We start from the raw sequence: 6,194 nt of genomic DNA, 5'->3' as shown, positions 1-6,194 counted from the left end.
CGGGGGACGGGAGTCGGGTCCGGGCGCGCCTTCCGGCTGCGCGCAGAGCTGCGGGGACCCGGGTCCGAATGCGGGCTGAGCTCGGAAAAGCTGTGCCCAGAGCCGGAGCCAGTTCGGGGACGCGATCCTGAGGGCAATCCCAAGAGGTAAATATCCTTCTTCTCCAGTCCCTCCTCTTCCTAAGCCCCCGCCCCTCCTCGGCGGTGATCGGGGGATTCGCAGCCAGTTCCCCAAGGTGGGCAGCCATGGAGAGTGCAGGTCTGGGGGGTCCCTGTGCAAAGGTGCCTTTCAGACTTGCTCCGTGGAGCTCCGTGCAATGTATGTTCGAACTACCCCCCTTATTGTGCCCGACTCCCTGAATATTTGCCTGCGTTAAGGGAAGTTTTCTGCAGAGAGTGCCTGCTGGCTGGTCTTGTGGCCAGGCTGCTGGAAGGTGAGCAAGGGGGCCCGGTGTGCTCCCCTGAGCCGCAGTGGGCTGGAGTGCGCGACTCCAGGGGTGGGGTGTGGTGGAGGAAAAGAGTACCACACCCTCTTCTTTTTCTCCCTTCCTTTCCACCTGAGGGTGAAGTCTCATCGCCTAGTATTGTGCTGATTTCCTTTCCCAAGGGACTGGCTCTGAGAATAGAGCAAAGCTGCTAAAAGACTTGGAGGGAGAGAGAAAGATGAGAAGGAGTCATTGCCAGAACGTCAGGCCAGGAAGGAGGGTGAAGTTAAGCGTGTGTGTGTGTGTGTGTGTGTGTATGTCTACGTGTGGGGGGGGGGGGGGGGGGGGGGGGGGGCAGGAGAGTGCTGTGTAATAGCCTTGGAGTTCAGATTATTTGATGAAGTCTGATTCATTTCACATTTCACAGTCTTTGATATAATTCTTGCTCAAGCCACTAAAAAAAGTCATTTCTGCTAGGCATTGCCTTGGGTACTGGGTGGGGGGGAGGCACTGACTATGTTTGATGATTGTGCCTACCCCCCCTCCCTTCCCCCCCCCCCCCGAAAAATGAGTGGGTATTGTATGTTCTGGGTGTGATTACACCGTGTCTGCCGGGCAGCTGGCGATGTATTTTCTTAGTGTGTTGTGTTTGTGCATAGAATCTGTGGTCATTTCACACTCGGTGTCGCAGTTTTAGAGTCCTCTAAAGGTGGCTCTTAACGAACAAGACTTGTGATGTTAAACCTCCTGCAGAATAATACTGAATAAGACAGAAAATATGATGGAGTGTGGAATATTCTGGGAATACTGAATAAAAGCCGAGATTCAGCATTTGGGAAATACTGGGCCACATACTGAAAGCGTGAAAAATATTTGTCAGATATGGGAAGTGGTGGTTAGCATTTTAAAGAAGGGGATATTCTTCAGTGTACTATCATGACCATCCAGTGGTATGTATCACTTCCAATACAGTTCAGAGTGTGAGGCAGAAAAAAAAATGAAGCACATCCTGCTGAGAACCAGTAAAATGTTTTGTGAGACAGAGGCTGGCAGGTATTTCACCTTAAGAATTTAAATGGAATGGATTGTGTATTGATGATGACTGAAGTGGTTTGATGATCACTGATGTGTAGGGCATCCATTATATTTGATTAATAAGTTAATGTTATATATTAAGTGTAACTTAGTGGAACTGGAATCAGGCCAATTGACTGATGTTTTTTTTTTCATCCCAGAATAACATATAGCATGATTTCCAGGAAGGTTTATATAAAGTTTGTCATTCACATATTACATTGGATAGAACTCTATGGAGAAGGCAAGAATAAATATCTTGCTGAAATATCAAAAAGGATGGCTTATATTCTTAAAAAAGACTATTTTACAAAGTTTATTGTGACTAAATAATTTTAATTGTCTAAATATAGTTATCAGCATGCATGGCACAAATTATTTATTTGTTGAAATGAATTAACCATGGTAAATACATAGAAAGCTCAGTGTTGTTTTGCGTGTGTGTGTGTGTGTGTGTGTGTGTGTGTGTGTGTTTCTGAAAGACACCTCTGATACCAGAGGAAGATCTGCTAGTATTAAGAATCTGTGTATATGATGCATATGAGTGGTGCATATGAGGTATTGTGTTTCTTGACAGTTAATTGATTAAACTAGTGAGGCTGGTTTGTAACTTCAAATCCAGTTTTACGGTTCCATCTCGGAAGCATTTCTTTCTCTAATAGATGTGATTTTCAAAGAGGCCAAACACTGGGATGCCCCAGGGATGCCATAGACCTGAAAACCCTGTGAGTCCTCTGAAACTTCAGGTCAGGAATGAGAAGTGATAGGATGTTGTCACAAATTAATTGGTTTGATGCTTCAATTAAAAACTGATTATTATCTGGCTCTGGTAGTCATTATGGTTGATTTCATTTGGTCTCTAGATATTCTGTGAAAGGACTCTAGGTGGAAATGTTTTCCTGTAGTACAAGGAGAGGTCACTATATGCAAAAAGGCTTGTCAGTTACCCATTCTCCAATTTGGTTGCAATTTACCCATAGGCATGATGCTAGATTTTTTTTTTTTAAAAAATCAGTTTTCTGAATTTGCATGAATGTTTCCCTCTTTATCATAGCTCTCAACCTCTAGATACTTCATTTATAATTTTGATGAAGAAATATGTCACCAAGCCCCTTCCATTTATGGTTTAGGGGCTACATTGATGTTAACAACTTTAAGAACTATTCAGTCATACAAGATCATATTTCCTGAAAGAAAATCAATTGAGCTTTAAAAAGAGGTTTGATAGGGAAATAAAAGGAGATTAGGAGGGACAGGTTAAATACCAAGCAGAAGGTTTACCCATCTGACTGCATGTATGATTTCTTCCTTCAGCAACCATTTTTTAAATAATGAAAACATTTTTCTATTATTTCCATCCTCCCCTTTTCTCTTCCTTCTTTCCTTCATTCCTTCTTCCCCTGCCCCTTCCTCCTATCTTTCCTTACTTTATTTTCTGTCTCTTTTGGTTAAACTATTTCCTTCAGGAGGAAATTCATGGCAATAGAAAGTTAACAGCTGTGAGTACTCCAAACACATAATCTATTCTTGTATTGTTATTTATTAAGTATCTTATTGTTTTCCATATTAACAGCTGTAACCTACTTTTGCCCACCTTATATAGTTAGTTATTTTATAATTATCAGTCCATAATGTAATTTTACATGGGAGTTACTCTTAAAGTATTGATTATTTCATTTATTTTAAAATTTTATACAAAAGAAACCCACTAGAAAGTGGGGTTGATACTTTAGTGAATGAGTCATCAGTTGCTCTTTACCTCTTACACCAGTGGTGCTCAACCTTCTGGCCCTTTAAATACAGTTCCTCATGTTGTGACCCAACCATAAAATTATTTTCGTTGCTACTTCATAACTGTAATGTTGCTACTGTTATGAATCGTAATGTAAATATCTGATATGCAGGATGGTCTTAGGCGACCCCTGTGAAAGGTTCGTTCGACCGCCAAAGGGGTCGCGACCCACAGATTGAGAACCGCTGTCTTACACTGTGGATGCCTGCTGTGTCTTGTTGCATCTCCACGGGCCTTGGTTTCTGGGGAGCACACAAGCATGGATAGCAGTCACTGGAGAGAGGGGGGCTGCCTCGACACAAGGTGCATTTGTGCTTTGAGTGACTTATTTCCATATAGTTACTACTCTCCATGTGCCTTATGGTCCACATAATGAAACCTGAAATGTTCACATTGAGCAAGTAGTTGAGCCACACTTGTCAGTGTGGAACTGCTCAGAAATTAGTAACCCATTTTAGGAAACCTTAACTCCATCTGAGTCTTTGGCAAATGTAACTACTGTTTAAATATCACTCAACAAATACAATTGCTAAACTGTTCTTAAAAGTCCTCAGAGAGAAAATCTAGTGACCAAAAATCTCCCACGAGAAACTAATTCAGTACCACTGGGAGGCAGCATGAATGAGTAGGAAAAGCACTGAATTTGGTATCAGAAGACGGGAATTCTCCTCTGGCTGTTATGACTAATGGTGGGTGTCACTTTTGAAAAGCTCTCTTATTTTTCTAAGGCTCTGTGTTGAATTCTGTAAAATGGGGAAATTTAATATCTACCCACTCTCTTTTTATGTTTAAAATGTGACCACACCTAGATTTAAGCTTTGGAAAAATAAAAATCTTTCAGGTTCCAACCAAGTACGTGTCAGGCATTATAACACTCGATAAAGAAGTACTTGAAATATTTTTAAAGAATACTTATAAGACTTCCAGAACATGGATTTTTATATGCACTTGATAGGAGGAACTTTTTTCTGGAGGAGCTATTAGCAAGTGTCATGGAAGATTTAAATTAATATATACCTATGTGAGATGATCTTTTCAATGTTATTAATATGGTACAAATTGTGTGATGCTTACTATGTGAGACATAAAAGTATATCTGGGCATTTGAGCTGTTTTTGGAGTTCTGATGACAAAGAAGAGGAAAAAGAAAACAAGAGTGAAACATTTTTGAGAAATAAAATATAAATTGAGTAGTGTCCACCCTCCATTTTTTTACAGTCTACATATTTCATCTACTTGTGTGTACTTATCTCTTACATAAAAGGCCCATGGCCTTCAGGCTGTCACACCATCATGGCCAAATGAGCAGTGGCTCTTGCAGCTGGTGGGTTGGGTCGTGAGCTACTAGCGGTGGAGAGCTGTGAGCAGCGATGGGTGGGGCGGCCAGCTGAAGCAAGTGGAAGTGAGCTACTTGCACACAATTTCGTGTGTACTAGGCCTCTAGTTATAACATAAGTAGCAATTGCCATTGATTTCATTAGGTTAGTTACCAAATTTCTATAAACACTAAAAATATAAAGCTTTCGAAATGTTAATTCAGTGGTTTAATTTGTGAAGTTGGACACAAGGCTAATACAATATCTTAGATTTTACAACAGAATTGCCCAGGAATGCTGATAGTCCATTTGTCCTATTTTATTTTAGTGACTTAACTACTAATTATATTATTTACAGGTTATTTTCTTCAGGTGAGATAGTAAGAAAGTAAATGGTAGGTATTAAATAGCTAATTGATTTGAATAAAATTTTAAAAGCTCCATTGAAATTATTATGTACTCTTTTGATAAAATATGAGGCCTGCTAGGATTCAAGACTAGAATAAATTTCATTGCTCTTCTAAATGCGTTCACTAGTTAATATAAAGAACAGCCTGTCTTTCCTGGTTGCAAGGATAAGTCAAATACCATTTCCTTCCCCCAAATTTTAGTGTCATTATCAATGTAAACTATGATTATGTTTTCTCTCATAATGTTAAGACTAAAAGCAAATCTAGGGACCCAGCCTAGAGAACAAGTAACACACACACATACACACACACACACACACACACACACACAAGCACACATACACTGAGTGGCCAGGTTATTATGACCACCTGACGTTTGTAGGCAAATTAGCTATAATTTCACGCTGAAGTTGCTAGAGGGCCAGACCATTATAAATAGGGAAGCAGGTTATTTACCTCGACAGTAGAAGTGATTTTTTCCCCCTGAAGATATGGGTAAACAACGCGATTTAACAGCCTTTGAACGTGGGATATATATATGTATATGTTCACAGATGTAATAGAACTTAGTATCAAATTGTCTATAAAGCGATAATCATTCCCTTTGCAAAAATCATTACCAAATTTCAGTGTAACAGAAATATATGCAAAAAGTCTAAAATTCTCAGCACATTTCAGTTTCTTGGTGTAGCACTAGAGAGTTTTTGAAATGGGTTCTAAATTGGACTACATAAGAGGATTTTGTGTCTTCATACAATCTCATTCTATTATAATGTAACTGTGGTGAGCTGCAGAGATCTATCTAGTAGCCAGCAGGAAGGGAAATAATTAGCATAAAACCTGTATTGCTCCCGGTGTACCAGGAGAGCCAACACAGTGCCTTGTGATAAATGTTGATTTTGAAATGGTGGGCTTCATTTCTCAAAGGGAAAGAGCCTTTATCTTAACTGTTTTTTTACTTGACTTTGCTATAATAACATGTATTTATATACTTAATCCATTAGATATTTCATTCTCTAGTATACAAATATATTTTATTGCATATTATATACTTAATATATATTACATATATTATTTTGTAATGTATTTTATATATATATACATATATAATTTACATACTATATCATTGTATACACTGTTCTTTTTATATAAATTCATACATATTTACATACTTTATA

At 39.2% G+C, this 6,194-nt stretch overlaps 1 long non-coding RNA gene across 2 annotated transcripts in view; it reads left to right on the top strand.

The window, feature by feature from the left end:
• LOC102261003 overlaps positions 1-6,194 on the top strand; it is a 934,325-nt gene that overhangs the window by 1,164 nt on the left and 926,967 nt on the right. The window contains exon 1 of one of the 2 annotated variants that reach the window (XR_001363307.1): positions 11-146. The exons of the other annotated variant lie outside the window; for it this stretch is intronic. This is a non-coding gene — a long non-coding RNA (uncharacterized LOC102261003). Of the gene's footprint in view, positions 1-10; positions 147-6,194 lie in introns of those variants that run through there. 2 annotated transcript variants of the gene reach the window in all.

Source organism: Myotis brandtii, unplaced genomic scaffold, assembly GCF_000412655.1.
Source record: "Myotis brandtii unplaced genomic scaffold, ASM41265v1 scaffold375, whole genome shotgun sequence".
Taxonomy (NCBI): Eukaryota; Metazoa; Chordata; class Mammalia; order Chiroptera; family Vespertilionidae; genus Myotis; species Myotis brandtii.
This window is presented reverse-complemented; position numbering and strand designations above follow the sequence as displayed.